Source organism: Hemibagrus wyckioides, linkage group LG21 (assembly GCF_019097595.1).
Source record: "Hemibagrus wyckioides isolate EC202008001 linkage group LG21, SWU_Hwy_1.0, whole genome shotgun sequence".
Classification (NCBI taxonomy): Eukaryota; Metazoa; Chordata; class Actinopteri; order Siluriformes; family Bagridae; genus Hemibagrus; species Hemibagrus wyckioides.
In genome coordinates, this window is record NC_080730.1 from 3,359,368 (window position 1) to 3,381,059 (window position 21,692).

Here is a 21,692-nt window from a genome sequence, read left to right on the forward strand (position 1 = left end):
AATCCCAAATGACACATCTCCAACATCCCTAACTGACATGCCCCCAGCTGACACTCCCCCAACTGACACCCCTGACACCTCCCAACTGACATGCCCCAACTGACATGCCTCCAACTGACCCCCCACCACTGACACACCTCCAACTGACACACCCCCAGCTGACACACCCCCAACTTGGAAACTCAGAACTACAATATAATCCTGTTTCCCACTTGGAAATTCAGAACTCCACTAAACTCCCTTTTCCCACTTGTAATTACGACTTTTTTGGTGGTTTTCATGAGCATTCAACCCGTAAATTTGACTTTTCCATCATGCCTTCAATGCACCAACTGGAGACTCCATCCATCAACAATCAAAAATAAAAACCTCCTTACGGAAAACTTCACTATAACCAGCAAAGAAGCTGTTACTATAGAAACAATAACATCTTTATTCATTTGCCTTTAACCACCAGATCAGTGGCTGAATTAAGACACTTCTCCTCCATTTCCATTTGTCACATTTGTCATCTGTTCATCACGGTACGGTCGTGACGCCTGGAAACAGTAATACGACTGCCTTCAGACGGCTCAGAGGCAGCGGAGGCAGAGTGAGTCAGTGAGCTCTCGCGGGGAGATGACTTTCTCAACGGCGGGGATCTATTAATAAGGCATGTAGTGAGCCAAAAGGACTGGTGGCATATGGAGGATGATGGAGTGTGTTCACCATGTGGGAAGCTTTGATTCCAGACAGACCATCAGCCTGGTCTCCAGAGACCGAGCAGGAGCCCGAACCAGGCGCAGAAAAGCTGGAGAATCCCAAAAGTGATCTGAGAAGAAAGCGAGAGAAACCCGGACTCTTCCTGGGGATCTTCATGCGGTTCATGCAAGCTGTTTGTGTAGAAAATTAATGATTAAATTATGAGCTCGGGATTTAAGATCTTTAATGAACGATAGCGGGAATTTCAGTTTAATCTATAAATAGAAGGTTATGTATAATTTATATAAAGCATACTTCCCGTGCTTTAAGTTTAATACAGTAACATGGATGCGGTACGGATGCCTCCGGCGCATTTCAGTGTTCACGTGCAACTAAATTTATCAGCTTTTATCCAGTGAATTTAATGCAAACTCAAAACTTTGGAGCTGTTTGAAATCATATAAAAATCACACAAAAATATAAATACAGTGCTAAATTGCTAAAAAGATAATGTCCATGTTAATGGAAATAAAAATAAAAAACAGAATCAACATATTTAAATTAAGGCAGAATTTCCAATTATAATGTCCATATTTGTGTAACAAATAAATCTGTAAATGTTTATTTCTCTCTGTTAAACTTTAAGAAACATTTAAATTGCTATGATGTATTTGTTAAACTTGAATATTTTAGCTAATTTAAGGAAAATTTAAATACACTAACATGACCTCATTGCCTTCAACCTATAACAAATCACTACCTTAATGGTAGCTACAATGTTCTCAGCCACAGAACATGCATGCTAAGCTAGCTTGTTATTCAACTAATAAGCGTAATCTTTGTTGTAATGGTATAGGATTTGCTAACACTAAATCTATAAAGCTACAATTATATTAGCAAGAATATCAGAAGGAGAGAGCTCATGAAAAGATAATGAAAAACAAATGTGAGATAACTAGCAAGCTAGCAACTCCAATACTGTGAATGTGTTATACTGTGTCGTTAAACTTGAGTCTCTTAATGAACTTCCTGTTCTGATTCATCAGAAATCATCCAGAACTGGTGATTAAAAGTTTTCAGACTTTAGCAGTGTGCTTTTTAAGGATAAATATAGCTTGTGTTTTGTACTTGCTAACACCATTAAACCACAGAAGACAGAAGAAAGAAAGTAGTAAAGACATCGTGTACAAAAAAGTCCATTAGCATTAGCAGGGTTAACTGTTCCACCTGCAATCTTCCCACTGACCCCGACACTGGAGACTCCTTCCATAAATGTTAATGAGATGTCTCCTTTCAGAAAACTTTTTTTTTCTGTTTTAGCAGAACACCAAGTGTTACTATGGAAACGTACTGGAGAGTCAAAAGCATTCAGTGGTATAAAATGACACGATCAGGGCTTCTTTAATCGCCCACACGTTTGCTCTGTGGCTTTTTCCGCAGCACTGATTCCTGAAGACAGAAAAAGTGCTGAGTTTACAAGAACATTTTATTTCCACCATCTGACCACGCTCTTGGGCTGAGCAGCGAGAAGCGATGCGTTTAACTGAAAATCCCTCGCTCTGTATCTCCATGTTGTTGTTAATAGGAACTGATACAGCGAGTCGGTACAGTTTATCAGAAAATTGACCAGGGAGCTGTGTCCGAGTCTAGAACCGAGAGACAGTCACTAGGTAATGAATTGCGGCTGGCGGTGTTGGCACGGCGCAAACGTTGCTCTCTGATAATGAGGCAGCGACCCGTAAATGAGGCGGTGAGGTGAGGTGAGGACGAGGATGAGGCGAGACAAAGGAAGTCCTGTGGGTCTAAACACAGCTGTGCTGCTCGTCTGCGTAAATAAAGCCCCTGACTGCATTTCCATCTCATCTAGATAGAGTCGGAGATCAGGACCATGATCGGCTCGTGCTAATGCTGCTAAAGAGTTCTCTTTCAGAAAAATAAGGATTTTATATTGAAATCATTCACATGAACATATTCAGTTGTGCACATGATATTCAGAAGTTTGGCAAAAATTACACTCTCTCAAGGGACAGAGTTTGTTTTTTTAAAAAAAAGCTAACTTGCAAATTTTGTCGAAACTCAAAAATCTGTTGAAAATTCTTTTGAAACGTGGAATTCTGTTGAAACTCGAAATTCTGTTAAAAATTCTGTTAAAGACCTGAAATTCTGTTGAAACTCGAAATTCTGTTAAAAATTCTGTTGAAACTCAGAATTCTGTCAAAATTTGAAATTATGTTGAAAATTCTGTCGAAACTCAAAATTCTGTTGAAAAGTCTGTTGAAACTTGGAATTTTGTTGAAACTCGAAGTTCTGTTGAAAATTCTGATTAATTTGAAATTCTGTTGAAACATGAAATTCTATTGAAAATTCTGTCAAAAATTCATTAAAACTCTGTTAACTTCTGTTAGAATTCTGTTGAAACTTGAAATTCTGGCAAAACTTGAAATTCTGTCGTAACACGAAACTATGTCCTTGATCTTGAGAGGATTTTTCTGGCATGACATCACTTTCAGCGAGAAGCGTTACTGTTACTGTTTCTGTTCTAACTCTAACTAAGCGAGCTGTAGCTTATTCCTCAAACCTTCTTTACAGGAAATCACACTGAATTAACAAAAATGAAAAATATTTTAAATTCAACAACAAAATAAAAACATCAGGCAAAGGGAAAGTACTAATCCCAGAAGTAAAATGTAAAAAGTAAAGCCCTGCATTGAAAAAAAAGCATAATTAAGTAAAATGATCTAATTATCAATAAATTGTACTTAAAGTATCAAAAAGGGGTCCAGCATTTTAATATTATTCTATTCGTTGACTGATGTCCATGTAGCATTTTTCTGCCTGGAGATGGTTTTTAAGTTTGAGTTTTTATTATATTTTATATACTTTATAGTGGTTTCATATGCATATTTTATGACTTCAGAAAAAAACAGCCCTAATTAAATAGGTTTAAAATGCCCAAAATGCCAAAACTTCCTGTATCCTCGCCTGTGTTCATCTTATTCATACTAAGGAGTAGGACAAATTTCTCAATTCCTAACGGAGCACATCAACACATTTAGAGATTTTCACAGAACAGGAAAGGTACGAAAAGGTGAAAAGTCATTAGCATCTAAAGCTGTTACACAAATGTAGAGTAACAAAAAGGTGCAATATTCGCCTGGGTAATATAGCGGAACATAAAAGGATAAAGCTGCATTAAAATGAAAAATACTCGTCTCACAAGTATCTCACAATCATCTCAGATTTGTTCTTACATCCCACTCTGGCTGAATAACGACAGCAGAAACCATGAGGCTAAAAGAAACCAGTGATTAATCTTTCAGAATTGCATCCAGGAGGATTTGTGCGGCGAAATATAATTAATATGTATAATAGGATTGATTTCCTCCTGTTTTTATTGCGTCCATGTTGATGATTGAACATCTTTATCATGTTCCACTCCACAGTGATGGTTAATATGAAGCTAGCATATAAAAGTAGATACACAGGACTTTAAGAATTTGTAGTGTTTCAGAAGGATTTCTGTTTTTCCCTAGCTTATTAGGAGCAATATATTCATAGAAATGTTCCATAAAAACAAAAAACAGTTCATTTTTTTCCACGCACATGTTTCTATCTATAAAGTAAACATTGATATTAAACCCATTTCTGCTCTCTGAGATGCTCCAAGTGCTTGTTCATCTAAAAAGCAGCTCAAATTTGATCTTCAACCAGTAAAATTCTGTGTAAGGTTCTCCAACAGAGGGAAAAACACACGTCTAAAACACACTGAAAGCCAACAGACTCGTTTTAGATCAGACTCACAGCCTGAACATCATTCATTAGATTTAACTGAAATTAAACTGAATGAAAAGGTCCCAGAAGATGATTTCCATTCTGCTGATGGACTGGAGCCTGAGTTTACTGGTAAAAGATGGTGTTCTAATTGTCTAATGGTGGTATACTTGTTTAATCTGAACGAGGGTTGAGTAAAATCAGCTTAAGTACGTACGTAACCCTAGTTCTGACCACCAGGAACCTATGTCTAAATATTTTTCAAACTTTTGAACCCTTAAAACAAAAACAAATGGTCGTAAATTGTATCACACGAGGGTCGGTTTGATCAGCGGCGACTTTTCCCTCCTTTTCCCTTTCTTTTCTGGCTGAACTGCTGATTGCCAGGAATGCCTTCCAAATTAGGATGCGCCCCATTTGTCTTGTTTACCGACTACAGATTCGGCTCGGCGTGGAGCAAAAGAGCGAACCGGGGCACGGTTCCAGCGCTCAAAGTGCCGGCGTGGAGGAAAGAAGCGAAAAAGCACAAAAGACCTCCATGTGCGGGGTAAAGACTTCCTCACCACATGCATGACACACACACAAAGAACTCCAGCTGAAGAAAAAGTCACGCTAATGCTGTTTACTTCGCGGGCTGTGGGGCTCGCACGCCGCGGGACGCGCTCGCACTGATTGGAAACATGACGCCGCACATGAAAGAGAGTGAGAAAAATAATGAGATGATTCTGATCTCTCTGACAGCGCCTGGCTGGACGGCTCTGCTTTGCTGTCATCAAATGGCATCTGCTCTCCTTCTGCTGCCAGACCAGCCTGGCCCTGGGCTACAGGAGAGAAAATCCACAGTTTGGCACCAAGAAGCCCTTGATGCTACAACAGTGATGTCTCAAGCTGCTTTTTTTTATCACTTCTCTCCTTCTCTCTCTCTTTTTTTTCTTCTCCTTCTTTTCCTTCTCTGGATGCAATGGAGGTTTCAGATGGTTCTGCTCATTAAAAGCTACTCTCTGGGGTCATTTGTGTGTGTTAGCAGATTGTGTCTGATGTCTATATGACCGCTCTGTTCGCCCCGTGTGGCTGATAAACAGCTCTGAGGAAGAAATTTCACTACTGATGATGATGATGATGATGATGACGCATTGCATCAGAGCAACAACCGTCAAAGACCAAGCGAGGTTGAAATATTTATTGACAGTTAATATAACACACACACACACACACACATACATACATATATATATATATATATATATATATATATATATATATATATATATGTATGTATAATGTAGTCTGGAGTGATGCTGAGGTAGGAAACAGGGGGCGTGGCCAAAAAAATCAAAATCCGGACTGACAGCCGCTAGATTTACATTTAGACTAATTATTTAAGAATAAGATCACTGAATCGATCACTGCTGTGTTGAAGTCAAAGAGCAGGTTACAAACGAGATATGAGATGAGATACAAGACAAGATTCAAGACGAGATACTAGACGAGAAAGAAGACGGGATACAAAGTGAGACACTATATGGGATACAGGACAAGATTCAAGATGAGATACTGGACAAGATACAAGATGAGATACTACACAAGATACAAGACAAGATTCAAGACGAGATTCAAGATGAGACACTAGAAGAGATTTAAGACAAGATTCAAGACAAGATACTAGACAAGATTCAAAGTGAGACACTAGATGAGATACTGGACAAGATTCAAGACGAGATACTACACAAGATACAAGACGAGATTCAAAGTGAGACACTATATGGGATACAGGACAAGATTCAAGATGAGATACTGGACAAGATACAAGATGAGATACTACACAAGATACAAGACAAGATTCAAGACGAGATTCAAGATGAGACACTAGAAGAGATTTAAGACAAGATTCAAGACAAGATACTAGACAAGATTCAAAGTGAGACACTAGATGAGATACTGGACAAGATTCAAGACGAGATACTACACAAGATACAAGACGAGATTCAAAGTGAGACACTATATGGGATACAGGACAAGATTCAAGATGAGATACTGGACAAGATACAAGATGAGATACTACACAAGATACAAGACAAGATTCAAGACGAGATTCAAGATGAGACACTAGAAGAGATTTAAGACAAGATTCAAGACAAGATACTAGACAAGATTCAAAGTGAGACACTAGATGAGATACTGGACAAGATTCAAGATGAGATACTACACAAGATACAAGACGAGATTCAAAGTGAGACACTATATGGGATACAGGACAAGATTCAAGATGAGATACTGGACAAGATACAAGATGAGATACTACACAAGATACAAGACAAGATTCAAGACGAGATTCAAGATGAGACACTAGAAGAGATTTAAGACAAGATTCAAGACAAGATACTAGACAAGATTCAAAGTGAGACACTAGATGAGATACTGGACAAGATTCAAGACGAGATACTACACAAGATACAAGACGAGATTCAAGACAAGATACAAAGTGAGATTCAAGATGAGATACTAGAAGAGATTTAAGACAAGATACAATACATGATATGAGACAAGATTCAAGACGAGATACTAGACAAGATTCATGATGAGATACAAGACAAGATTCAAGACAAGATACTAGACGAGATACAAGACAAGATGCAAAGTGAGATACTAGATGGGATACAGAACAAGATTAAAGACGAGATACTACACAAGATTCAAGATGAGATTCAAGATGAGATACTAGACGAGATACACGATGAGATTCAAGATGAGATACTAGACGAGATACACAATGAGATTCAAGATGAGATACTAGACAAGATCCGTGATGAGATACAAGACAAGATACAAGACGAGATACAAGACGGTTAAATGAAGTTTCTTTTAAAGCTGCAGACATCAAGTTTTCTGTCAGTCATTTACATAATAGTAGAAAAAAGCAATAATGACAAGAAACTCCAGCTATCAGAAAGACACTAGCTAACTAGTAGCAAAAAAAAAAAATCTTGATCCTGATTGGTTAATCCTGTTTCTCTAAAGGACGTGTTTGTTTCACGTCTGAAGCAGTTAATTATGGAAGAATGTGCGTGAATCTCATCCAGGTGTGTAGAAATATTATTGAAACATTTTGAAAGATTTGTGTGATATGGTTTTAGATCTCATCTTGTATCTTGTCTTGTATCTCGTTCGTAACCTGCTTTCTGACTTCAAAGCTAAGCAACTAAATTTGAAAAAACAGCGTGAATTCAGTGCACATCTCTTGGCTGTTGGATTCAGTGTTCACTCGCGCAGTTTCTTTATTTTCATTTCCTTATTATACTGAGATTATTAACCGCTAATAGCAGTCCGGACGTCAGCTTTAAAAGCAATCCCGATCTCATTCACAAATAATTAGTCCTAAATAAATCCGGGCTAAATGTTAATCTAGCGGCTGTATGTATTTTTGATATATCATGTCTAGCCACGCCCCTTTTTTTCCTTTCTTATAGCCTCCCCAAAACCTACAATCATGTAGTAAAAACACGAGCCTTCACGCCTTTTATGGTGAGTCACATGTCAAAATGACTAAAACTCACATCTGAAATAATTACGCATCAGACTTCTCGATCTAACTTTCCAGATCACGTTGGCGTTTTCTTTCTCATATCTCCTCGCCCCTGCCGGAGATGACTCGGCGCTCGAGGATACGCGCTCACGATCACACGTCCCGACACACACCATTCGTCAGGTTCCATTTGGCGCCATTAAAGCCACCGCTTGAGCCGTTTCATGCGCTTTCACGGCAATCGCATTTGGGTACATAAGGACAGATGTCCTCCAGCGCTGGAAGCTAATACCATTTTGTTAACAATGGCAAGCGGGCGTGACATTTGCTTCCACCGAAACGTGGCTAAGGGTGACTCAGCGTCCTACAGGGAGTGCTCAGGCAACCTCCTCTTCCAGGTTCATCGACGCTCTGGGATCCAGGGGCTCGGCTAATTCACTACAGCAGTTGTTTAAGTGCTGTTTTTTTTGTCCGGGCAGCCTGTCATGCGGAGAGCCGTCACACAGAGAGACGCCTGATGCGATCCGCTATGATGTGCAACACAAAAACGGAACACAGCTTGGTGTAAATTACAGGATTTTTGTTCCTGTTTAGGAAAGTAGCATGGTAGGAGAAGGAGCTCCATCAGGAGGAGGAGATTTCCCGCCATGAGATCCATGTATACATCTGTTCGTTATGGAGGTGAGGTGCAGAGTGTTGAATTATAGAGGACTTGCCCTTTACACTCTCTCTCTTAGGCAAACGAATTTTATGCAAATTGTGAAAATCCTGGCAGTTCTGTGAATCTGTGGTTTTCTATCCAGATTATGCCGCCGAGTTTAAACACACACCGATGTAATAAACACCTTACAAAACTCATATATTGTTTGATTTTAATGAGAGATAAGACTATAGCTATACGATTAGCACTGTAGTATTGTATAGAGTGGCTGAATGCAGTGGTAGCTGCAATGGCTGAGCTGCATTACTGCAGGATTTAACATACACTGGTTTCTCCTTTTATGGAGTTTCCTTACATTTGATATTGACATTGTTTACAGACTTTGACGAACATCAGCTAAACATTTGAGATTTTGGTCAGTTTGGTTTATTTGTAATAAACATTCACCTAATTGTGATTTATATAATGGTTTCTCGGCTCTAATAAGGACACTGACCAGGCTTGGTTTGCTAGGCTCATTTTCAGTAAGTGCTGGAACTTGGTTAGTTCATTATAGAGCAAAAACAAAAACAAGACACACACACAGCACTTCAGTGTAGCCCCTAGGTATATGCATTTCTGCTTATTTTCATGAAGGGTGCCAATATTTCTGAAATCGAGCGCACATTGTTATTAAACTCAACTATATCTTCAATTTAGAGTGAGATAGAAAAGGCCTCCGATACAGTGCACCATGTTTCGGATGAAATGACTATCATTTACTTCCCGGGGCCGTGGGACAGAGCGAGCGATTCCTCCTGAAGGAAAGACGTGCACGGAATTTTATGAATTTGTCATGGACTCGTCTCGCTCCTCTCTAGACAAGATATTAGAGACACGTGCAAGGGACAAGTGCAGGGAGGAAAACATGTCCTGGCCAGATGAATAGCTTCCACTGCCTGGAGTGATGTGGTCATGCAGGAAAACAGACGTGTCTGTGATCCATTTCATATCTGTTTTCATCATATGTGACAATGACGTGTGAAAACACGTGATAGTGCAGACGTGTAGACTCGGGTAAACACCTCGTGTGAATAATGGATGATATAAAAAAAAAAAAACATGTCCCTTATGTGAAAAAAATGAAACCCCATGAAAATAAATGATTTATATGGGGTAAAGAGTCAGGTGTGAAAATACATGAAAAATTGAGTATTAAACAAATTATGCTACAAAAATAAACAAATAAATAAAATGACTTTGAAAAATCACATTAAAATTCATCATGTAGGGAAAAAATCCTATTTAAAAATTATTGAATCAGGCATAATAAAATAAAATAAAATAAAATAAAATAAAATAAAATAAAATAATCACACAAAAAACAAGTTAAAAAATTAATAAAGTGAATTTTATAAAATTATTATAAATATTATAAAATTAATCAAAAAACTAAATTAATCATGAAAAAAATCACAAATGAAAAAAAATGTAAAAATAAGAAAAAAAATCAAGAAAAATTCACAAATGAAAATCATATATAAATCATAAACAAATGAATCATGGTGCAAAAAGAAAATAAGGGTAAAAAAAAATGAAAAAACTGAAACAATGTGAAGTGTCTAAAAACGACATGGTTTAGTGTAAGGCTCTGACCACGTGATGGATTCAGTAATTATACGAAGCCTCATTCATTTATAAAACCAATTTTTAGACCAAATTCTTGCTCTTGGCGAACGAGCCGAGGAAAACCGAGCAAACCGAGCAGCGGGACGGAGTCTTACCCTCAAGCTCTCTGACAAGCGACGCTGGCAAGGAGAGAAGATTTTACTAGCCAACAGCGTATCAAGAAGTACTTCCTCCTTTCGCATTATTGAGGAGCAATGTATATGACCCTCACTTTAAAAAAATATAAATAAATAAACAAGTGTGGGAATTTAATTTAGGGTACAAACGCACAGGCCATGAAGATATTTCACACTACACTGAGTCTCAAAAGCTGTTCTGAGGTTTCTGGGTAAATAAATAAATAAATAAATAAATAAATAAATAAATAAATAAATAAATGAATAAATGAATAAATAAGTAAATAAATAAAACCCCTTTCAAATTTGTCCTTCGCATAAACAACAAATCTGATCACAATCTGATGAGATGGAAAAATGAAACTGGAATAAAAACAGGGTATTTAACCTTGGGAGGAATGAATGAATAAATAAATAAATAAATATAATTTTATAAATATTTAGCAAAAACCAAAATCCAGGAAATCTGTGAGTACTGTGCAAAATGTACTATGGTAAATTCTTTAATATATAATTATTAGACATAATCATTTTTAAGTTTTAAGACGTTAAGTCCTATACATTTTAACAAACAAACAAAAGAATAATATCTCTTACAGTCTCAAAAGCAATTCTGGGGTTTCTGGGTTAGTACATAAATAAATAAATAAATAAATAAATAACCCTTTCTTGCTTGTCCTTGGAATGAACAACAAATCCAATCACAATGAGACAGAAATATTAAGCTGGAATAAAAACAGCGTCTTTAAAGTCAGGAGGTTTGTTTAAATACAGGTATAAATATTCAGCTAGAAACTGGAAACTATAAAATTCATGAAATAAATAAATAAATAAATAAATAAATAAATAAATAAAATAAAATAAACAGACATTTTTTTAAATTCAAGAACTATAATACAGTCTATTTTTTTACATACATAATTATTAGATATAATCATTGTTATAGGATTTTAATCAAATCTTAATTTTATTCTTACCGAAGTTTAAGCTCCAAAAGAAAAGAAAATCTTTTCAAGATTTTTTTGCCCCTAGAATCTGATTTGTTTCCCGCTGATATCCAGTCCGGCCTGCTACTGATCATCAGCATCATCTCAAACATTTATTCACTCTAAACTTTTTTTATTTGAATGAAAGTCTTGCAAAGAAAAGTGTTTGCTATTTTTGCATCCCTCTTGCTATCGGCGGCTGTGCGGAGCTGAGAAACGGGAGCAGCCGGAGGTCCAGACAGATTAATGAGTATGAGAGTCACCTTCCCTCGGCCTCTCCGCCCTGCCTTCACTCACGACAAGAAGATTAAAAGGCTGTTTCACTCTCATGCCGTACGCAGGATAATGAATCATGCGCAATCCTAATGCCACTCTTGTTTACTCAGTATTATAATATCACAAAGCCAGCTGCGGCCCAACGCCTGGATATTCTCCAGCTGTCAGTGTGACTCATGGGTTCTATCAGGACTGGCTTTGAGACTAATCTTATATCACATGATGTGTGTAATATACTGAGTCTTCACTCTGATTGGTCAGAAGCAGCTATTGAGTTGTATAGAAGATGCTCCGAATGACCGGAACTGGTTCATATGGTGGAAGTACTCTTAACCTCTAGGTTGTCTTCATTCTAAACCCCAGTTCTACCCCAGGATACAGATACGTTTCATACGTGTAATTTAGCCGCAGGGTTATTTTCCCGGGGTTACGAATCTCTGCTCTGAAGCTTTTACACTGCTCCACATCCCGGTGCCAAACATGTACAGTGTGAATCCATGCGGTGTTAAAAACGTTACGGCTTGTCGCTTAGCAACAGACATCCAATCAGAAACTGACCAGTGTGTGAATACCAGGATGGAGAAACATGTAAAAAAAAAAATCTCAGTAGATTAATTAAGTTAGGAGGCAAAACGCTTAACATCACAGAAGTTTTCATGGAAAGAGTTCTGAATTGTTATTAAAGATTTCTGGAAGGAATCTCCAGTGTCAGTGCTTTGTAACATCCAGAGAGAGACTGTAGAGAGGAACGATGGTTTACTGTTTACTGTGTAATAACAGATATGCTGTTATTTTAAAGTGTGACTTTTGTTGGAGATATAAATATTTTTTATATATTTGAATATATTACTAATTATTGGAATAATGTTTTATAACAAACTTGAATGTTTCACATTTATTTCACCTTTGTTACTGAAAATAATAATAATAATAATAATAATAATAATAATAATAATAATAAACAATAATATACAAATGATGATGATGATAATAATAAATCTACACACCATGCTAGTCTAGCTAATTAGCCAGCACTAACTAGGACGGGTAAAAAATAAACATGTTGCACGTTTTCAGGTAAATTAACTATTATTTTTTAATGTTAGACTTCGCATCTGACATGAAATAACTGTCATCTCCTCTTTTCCTTTCCTTCCCTTCCCTTCCCTTCCATGCGACTTTTCTATGGTTGGTGGTGGAAAACGTATCTGAAGCCAGTCAGATCTAGCCGGCCCACGTCGGCTGCAGTAGATGATCTGTTTGTTAAAGACCTACAGCTCTGTGGATGAATCTGAGCTGGGATTAGTTTCTGCCTTGTGTCGTTCATCTCTCCTGCTTCAGCCTTTCCCTGTGATTTGATGTGTTTGATTAAATGGGGATTATATCTGTGTGTGTGTGTGTGAGAGAGAGAGAGAGTGAGGCAGCTAATGATGTCTATTTTTATCGCACATTAGCAGAGCCTCAGGTGGCATCTTCACTAGATCTGACCCACACGGTGAAGGTGTAGTAGCTGGAAAATGAAGACGTCTCGGTCAGAGACGGACGCTCGTCTCACTCCGGTCTTCCCTCAGCGCAATATTCCTGCCTGTCAGACGTTAATCCCGGCAACTAAACCAAGACAAACGAGGCACATGGATGCGGGAACGGCTTAATATCACGTCCTGGTTATGGATGACGGCGTAAGAAGGCGATTTGTCATTTCTGTCGCAGAGGACGTGAATAAACACGTGAAATATTAATCTGTCTTTGCGGGATGCGGGACGGAGCCTGTTGCGGCGTGTAATTTTCCTCGTCTGCTTTCACAGACAAGCTATATTCATTTTGTTCTGTCGTACGTCCGATATAAAACATGCAGACAATTCGAGTGTCATGGTGTCACAGGGTCACCGCTTTCCCTGTTCCTGTAGTTGTCATAGTTGTCATAGTTATGCCACCCAACCCAACCCACTATGCCAACAATCCCTCCTAACCCCCATCCCCCCAAAACAACAAACCCTCCTAACCCCCTAAACCAAAAAAAACCCCTCGCAAACCCCATACCCCCGACCCCCCCCCCACACACACACCTCCCAACCCCCCCAAACTCACAAATCTTCCCACCCCCCCATCTCCCCCAAACCAACAAACCTCCTAACCCCATTTCCCTCAAAGCAACAAACTTTCCCAACCCCATGCCCCACAGACCCTCCCCACCCCCATCTCCCCCAAACCAACAAACCTTACTAACACCCCCCAACTTCCCCAACCCCCATCCTCCCAAACCCCCCAACAACGCTCAAACCCACAACCCCCCAACCCAAACCCAATCCTTTAACCATCAACCCCCCAAACCAACAAACTCCCTTAACCCCAACCCCCCATCTCCACAAACCCTCCCAATCCCCATACCCACAAACCCCACCAACTTCCCCAACCCCCAAACCCTCAACCTTCTTAAACTCACAACACCCCCCTACTCTCAACCCCCCTCAAATCCACAACCCCCTGCCACCCTCACCCCCCCTCACACCCACAACCGACCCCCCCCCAACCCCTGAACCCACCCACACTTTTAATTTGGATCAGTTTTTGTGTTGTTTTGTTGCACGTCATGTGGGGTCACAGTGTCATGATGCAATCAGCATGAATAATTGTTTTTATAACTGTACTGTTTACGTGTATGTACATGTCATGTTGGACGAGAGCAAGATCACGGCTTTAATATTAGAGCCTCTGCTACAGATTCAGCCATCCATTATTCCTGTCACCTTTCTGTTGTGGACATGAATGTAAAATATTAATCTGTAAAGCCGCTAATGACGCATGGTGTCTCCTTGTTTAAATACACCTGCTTGACTGTATTGTAGACAAATGCTTTAAAATACATTTTAGAAAATGTGACTGGACAAAAGATATAGAAATGTATTCTGATACTCTTACTTTTGTGATATTTTGTGTGGAAAAAAGCAAACACAACTATTAATAAATATAGTTATTATGCAGGATATGATGTGGTTTAAGCTGATAATGCTAATGCTCACTGTGGAAATCCTGATCATCAGGCTAACATAATAAACCATGATCATTAATGCTAACATAATAAACCATGATCATTAATGCTAACATAATAAACCATGATCATTAATGCTAACATAATAAACCGTGATCATTAATGCTAACACTATAAACCATGACCACTAATGTTAACACTAGAGACAGAACCCACACTGCAAGTTTTTTAACATTTATGGATATTTTTAGCTTCACAGGTTACCAAGATGCTAGCAGTTTTGCCTGTTAGCTAAGACTGACAGTAATTCTCTTACATTTAGAATCTGACAATATTGGTTAACTATGAAAAAAAGCTAAAACAGCAATGCTAAATGTGATGGATTTTAAGTAAAAAAAAAAAAAAGTACCTAACCAGTTAGCATAATCTAGCATAATCTAACACACAGTAAACATGAATGTAAAACATTAATCTGTAAAGCTGGTCATGACGCGTCCTGTCATTTTCTCCTCATTTTTTCATATATTATCACACATCCAACGCTAAACGTACATAATTACTCGAGTGACCCGCGTTGGGTTCATCCCTTCCCCCGCAGGCACTACACAATCGACGTGAGCGGCTGTTCTTCCTGACGTCACCATGACCCGAGGCAGAGACGTCTCTCACAAAAACAACAACAAGCTCTCTGTACAACCCGGCTGCCTCGTGTGTATCGTTATTAAACACAGCCTTCAGTGTTTCAGGCAAAACAAACCTCTGACGCTAAGCTAATCTAACCGTCCTATCCAAGATTAGAAGGTGTTAAAGTGTCATGCGGTTTGTTTTCTTGCTTTCATCCACTTTCATTGCTCTAACCTTTAACGATCTGGCTGTGCTTTAGAAACGGTTTCCTGACTTTCACGCTGGATTTGCCAGGACAGTTGGCAAGAGAACGGAGGTTTATTTACTAAAAACAGAGCTCACGTCACTATCATCAGCAGATATCATCGTTTCTCGAGTAAATAATATTAGCTGCTTAAATGAACACAGGTTCATGTCTTAACACCAGTCCTGGTTTCTTCACATGATTCATCCTTTATTTGACTAAATTCTAACTAAACACCCCACTGCTAATAGCAAAAATTCTTTCTACTTTATCTAAGTCATAAGACAAAAGTTTTGGGACACCCCTCCAAATCATTGAGTTCAGGTGTTGTTTTTCAGGGGTTGGGCTCGGCCCCTTAGTTCCAGTGAAAGGAACTCTTAATGCTTCAGCTTCATACCAAGACATTTTGGACAATTTCATGCTCTTTGGGGATGACCCCTTCTTGTTCCAACATGACTGCACACCAGTGCACAAAGCAAGGTCCATAAAGACATGGATGAGTGAGTTTGGTGTGGAGGAACTTGAGTGGCCTGCACAGAGTCCTGGATAAATTAGAGTGGAGACTGCGAGCCAGGGCTTCTCGTCCAACATGACCTCACAAATGTGCTTTCAGAAGAAAGGTCAAAAAGTCCCATAAACACACTTCTAAACCATGTGGAAAGCCTTCCCAGAAGAGTTATTATAGAGCTGTTATAGCTGTAAAGGGTGGGCTAACTTACATTACATTCATGTGCATGTAAAGGCAGACGTCCCAAAACATTTGGCAATATAGTGTAGATTCAATAACATTTGAATTTCTCTACAGATGAGAAAAGGAAGATATGGAAAGAATATAAAAACTTACAGAAGAACTCAGGTCTAAATAAGTGGAAACATTCTTACATGTTAAAACCCCCTTAGATCTTATGAGACGAACGTGTTAGCGTAACCAGCTAGAGCCATAAACTCCTCTGTCCTTTACAAAGTGCTGACACTGGAGACTCCTTTCAGGAATGACGTTTATACCACACTTTAACAAGACACATTGATAGAAACAGCTGACAGAAAAACAATCAAGACTTTCTGACCAATCAGAACGCAGAATTCAACAAGCGCCGTGGTGTGTATGGGAAGCATCGCGTATTAGACGCCGGTCATAAAGCAGCGAGCGCGGAGGCGGCTGAAAGCTCAGGGCTCCCGCTGACAGCAGCCGTGTACAAACTTTACGACCTATAAATGGCCTCAACGAGTTATGATTTAGTGAAACACAATGGTGTTGACAGTTTAACGAGCAGCTCCAGCGCTCCGGCTACAGCTCTGTTTGCACTCGGGTGTGACTATTAGCACACATTCTCCCTGACGTCCTCGCCGCCTGGCACCGCTGATCCGGGAGCAGTTCTCCGGGCCTCTGGTGTGTGGCGTTTAATGGAAACTGATCCCAGATTCAAATAAAGAGACAAGGAGCTTCAGAATGAATCATTATAGACTTTTAGATGACTCATGCCCTCGACACTGATTCACAATTCAGTCCTTGTTTAAATATACTCGCTCGGCTGTATTGTAGACAAACGCTTTAAAAAACGTTTTAGAAAATGTGACTGGACAAAAGATGTAGAAATGTATTCTGATACTCTTACTTTTGCCATATTCTGTATGAAAACACCAACAAAACTATCAATAAATTAATTTGTTCTGACGGATATGATTTGGTTTAAGCTGATAATGCTAATGCTCACTGTGGAAATCATGATCATCAGGCTAACACAATAAACCATAATCATTAATGCTACCCCAATAAACCATGATCATTAATGCTAACATAATAAACCAAGATCATTAATGCTAACATAAACAATGACCACTAATGCTAACGCTAGAAACAGAACCCACACCTTTAAGGATATTTTTTAGCTTCACAGGTTACCAAGATGCTAGCAGTTTTGCCTGCGAGCTAAGACTAACAATAATTCGCTTACCTTTAGAATTTGACAGTATTGCTTAACTACAACAAAAAGCTAAACTTGCAATGCTAAATGCGATAGATTATGAGCTATAAAACTTAAAAAACAAAAAAATACCTTATTTGCTGCTAACCAGTTAGCATAATCTAGCTATCTAACTTTCTACTACTACAAAAAAAACTCTGTTGAGGTGTTTGTTAGCTAATTAAAAGCAAAATCATGCTAATTCCTTTTTGTGTCACATTTACACAGGTAACATTTTCACCTGTTTAAAAATGCTGTCCATCTTTTCTTGTCTTCCGGTCAGCGTCACTATCGAGAACTTGATGGATGAATTAGCTCGTCTGAGTCCAACTTATTAGCTTAACTAGCTAGTTATCAGCTGTTTAATGAGCTGCATCATTTTTATTTATTCATTTTATTTCATTTTTTTTCGCAGAATGCAGCTAATTCTAGAAAATGCTTACTAAACTAAATATAAGGAAATTTGACCATGTGAGTTGAGAATGAGGACTAACTCCATCAATGACTCCAGTTAGCATGAGGCTAGCTTGTAGCCACAGCCAGGTTTGAAAATGGTGGACTGACTGGTGTGTGGTACTGGTAAGTTTTTTCCCCCTAATTTATTCCTGGTGCTCTTTTAACCCAGGCCTAACAACAGAGTCAAAAATAACAACAGTATATTTTTATAAAATTAATTGAAAGGAAGTTTTTTTCCGTAAACAGCATGTCTGGAAGATTGCATTTATGAGTTGAAAGTCGTAATTACGAGAGAAAATAATAGCTTGAAAAAGGCTTGAAGACGTCAGGCAGAAGAGGACATTATGATGTGTTCAAGTCATGTCAGAAAGATCGTATTTATGAGTTCAACAGACAAGAACGCCACCACAACGTTGTATTTACGAGTTTCCTCGAGCTCAGAGTTTCCAGGTTGGGGGAGTGTCCGTTGGGGTGGGCGTGTCTGGAAAACAGATTTGGTTCATATGCCTGCTCTAAATACCAGAATCACGAGCTTTGGATTATTTTATGAATAATTTACCAGGGTTTGTTCCCCCTATAATGACATCTAAGAAAGTCCCGTGTGTAAAAATCAGGAAGTTGCACTCCATTGTTGTACAGCTACATCCTGCCAGGCATCGATACCATAAATAATAACTAAATAAAGACTAAACAATGAAATCAGAGGATCTCAATAACACAGTCATCTCTCATAGACGCTCTGGCTTTGTGTACAGTTGCTACTTACATAGACCAGAAATATCACCAGCTTGTATATGTTTAATATCTCCACGCCTGACTCACCGCACGTCATAACCTCTCCCCGGCTAAACAAGCAAAACCGGCGCACTCCTCTTCGCTATTTGTACTTTAGCTCTGAGAAAAACCTCCGAGAACGTGGGAGCATTGAGATTAGCACGGAATCTGCAGATCCAGAAACGTTTGGTGAAAGTTCTCCGAAACTTTTCAGCATTTCAGTCGATCTTTTGCTCCTCATTCGAATACAAATAAACAAAAACACACAGTTTTATTTCAGCTCCATTCCATGTGTCCAAAATCCCACCCAGTTCTGTAAAGTGTGAAAGAGTAAACAAAAGGATTAAGCAGGAGATCCTTTGATCACATCTACACACACACACACAAATCAAGAAGAATTATCCCATGAATCTTCTTCCCTTTCCTGATTTTTTCCTCCACTTCAGTCAGGATTGAGTAACACTGCAATTTCTTTTCCATTCTGTTCCATTTCCATCTCTCTGCTTCCTCAGATCAATCTGAGATATGTGTCTATCCATATGAGGAGGTAAAACCAATAAATTGATCAGATGCTCAGACATACGAAGCAGCTGAACAATTACTTACGACATTCATTTCTATTAACTGATAAAGTCTGTAAACGGACAAATTTCAATAATAAAAATGGGATAGAAATGTTTTATTTTCATTCTAGATTTAATCTAATGGGAAAATGACTCTAATTATAATTATACACCGATCAGGCATAACATTATGACCATGCCTAATATTGTGTTGGTCCTCCCTTTTGCAGGGTGACAGGTGAAGTGAATAAGACTGATGATCTCCTCATCATGGCACCTGTTAGTGGGTGGGATATATTAGGCAGCAAGTCAACATTTTGTCCTCAAAGTTGATGTTAGAAGCAGGAAAAATGGACAAGTGTAAGGATTTGAGCGAGTTTGACGAAGGACCAAATTGTGATGGCTAGACCACTGGATCAGAGCATCTCTTGTGGGGTGTTCCCGGTCTGCAGTGGTCAGTATCTATCAAAAGTGGTCCAAGGAAGGAACAGTGGTGAACCAGAGACAGGGTCATGGGCGGTCAAGGCTCAGAGAGAAGGCTGGCCCGTGTGATCCGATCCAACAGACGAGCTACTGTTGCTCAAATTGCTGAAGAAGTTAATGCTGGTTCTGATAGAAAGGGGTCAGAATACACAGTGCAGGACGGGTCAGGGCTGTTTTGGCAGACACAATATTAAACAGGTGGTCATAATGTTATGCCTGATCAGTGTATTAACCTGTGTATATTTTATCTATACTGTGCTTCTTCTTTTTTTAGACAATAAATGCTCTACATCCTTAACCAAAACTGCAAACACCACTCTCCTGCTTTTTTCTATTGACCATCTGTTTATCGACTAGAGATGATTTGTCATCTCCACCACACACACACACACACACACAAACACACAGATAGACGAGTACACCTGTCCAAACCAAACACGCTGTGGGTTTGTATTGAATGTCAATCAGAGCTGATAATAGCGGCGTGTCCTGAGCATTGTGCACTTGGTTAAAAGGGGCCATTAGCTCACAGGGCCGTGAACAGCGGCATTAGCGAAATGTGGAGAGCGAAGAGGACGAGCTGAGAGCCACTCTCCACCGCTGACCTGCACATCCACAGTGAGCACCATGTTGGTTTAGCGTGACCTTATTTCCATAAAAAGAGTGAGTGCAAAAAATCCTGATAATGCCTTGCTGTCTATGTCCAGGACACCAAGTGATCCTGTGCACTCTGAGTGGGAGGGGCTTAGGCTTTCTCTCACCTGTCAATCACACTGAAAACACTGTGCAAAAGAGTGGGATCATGTACGTGGAAGAAGGCAGAGTGCTTTATTTCGTGTAATCCAGCAGTTCACTTTATGTGTTTTGTTAAAAGCATGTAGCTGCGGTGTGATGGTGTCAGCAAACTGACCGACCAAAGCAATCGAGCAAACCTACAACACCACATCCCCAAACACGTCAACATCTACCAGACATCTTCAAGCCATTTCTTTTCACTCACGAGCTCCTGAGCCTCCTGATCTGAAAATGGCATTTCTGAAGAAGCTATTAGAAATGTCAAGGAGAGAGAGGGAGAGAGAGAGAGAGGCAGTTCTGATGAAGCCATCTCAAAAGGAAGGAAGGAAGGAAGGAAGGAAGGAAGGAAGTGAGTGAGTCAGGGCTTAATAGGTCAGGAAGTTATTAGAGAATATTTATATCGCATTCCAAAAAAAATAAAAAATATGGAGCTTTTCATTTAGTCTGTGTGAATATCTCCATGATTCAGACATTTTTGCATGTGCAATATTACAGGAAATAAATCCGTGCTTCTCAAAGTATCTGTCTGGAAATATCCCTAATTGTATTTTATTTATTTATTTATTTTAGGTTTAGATGACCATCAGCTGCTATCGGTGTGATTACAAGTATTAAATTCAATCCTATCCCTATCCGAGGTTCATCTAAACTGCTTTTTTAATAAAAGCAGGAAGTTAATATGACCCAGTGTGGTCCAAATATACTTCTTGGGTACTATAAAAAAAAAAAGAATAAAAAGCTCTGTGAGGTGAGTATTAAAATGCGGAAATGGGAAAATGGGAACCTTCGAAATAAAAAACATAGAGTGTTTCTTGTAGCGTGAATACGATTCTGTCCTAAAAGGGGGGCACAAACTTTCGCACTCCAGTCAAAGGATGGCTGATTTCTGTCACACTGTCTCTATTCTCCATTAAACAGTTCAAAAATGCCATTTTAGGGAAATATTTCTCATTACTCCCCCGTCGCTCCGGAACCCAGACCGTGTCTGTTATTGCTTTTCTGATATCGGACTGATTTGGCTCCGGAGGCGAAGACTGAACTTTTTTCAATATTGCTTCATCAAACCTCCTCCGACTTTTCAGTTCCTACTGCGATCTTTAAGATCCACAAAACTCCAG

The 21,692-nt window shown here is 39.1% G+C and overlaps 1 protein-coding gene across 3 annotated transcripts in view; it reads right to left on the minus strand.

Moving 5' to 3' along the window:
- Window positions 1–21,692, minus strand: part of cdk18 (cyclin dependent kinase 18) — an 85,811-nt gene that overhangs the window by 60,907 nt on the left and 3,212 nt on the right. Inside the window, exon 1 of one of the 3 annotated variants that reach the window (XM_058373406.1) lies at window positions 11,398–11,673. The exons of 1 other annotated variant lie outside the window; for it this stretch is intronic. The gene's annotated coding sequence lies outside the window, so the exon portion shown is untranslated. Of the gene's footprint in view, window positions 1–11,397; window positions 11,690–21,692 lie in introns of those variants that run through there. One more of the 3 variants, XM_058373409.1, reaches the window with a different exon arrangement.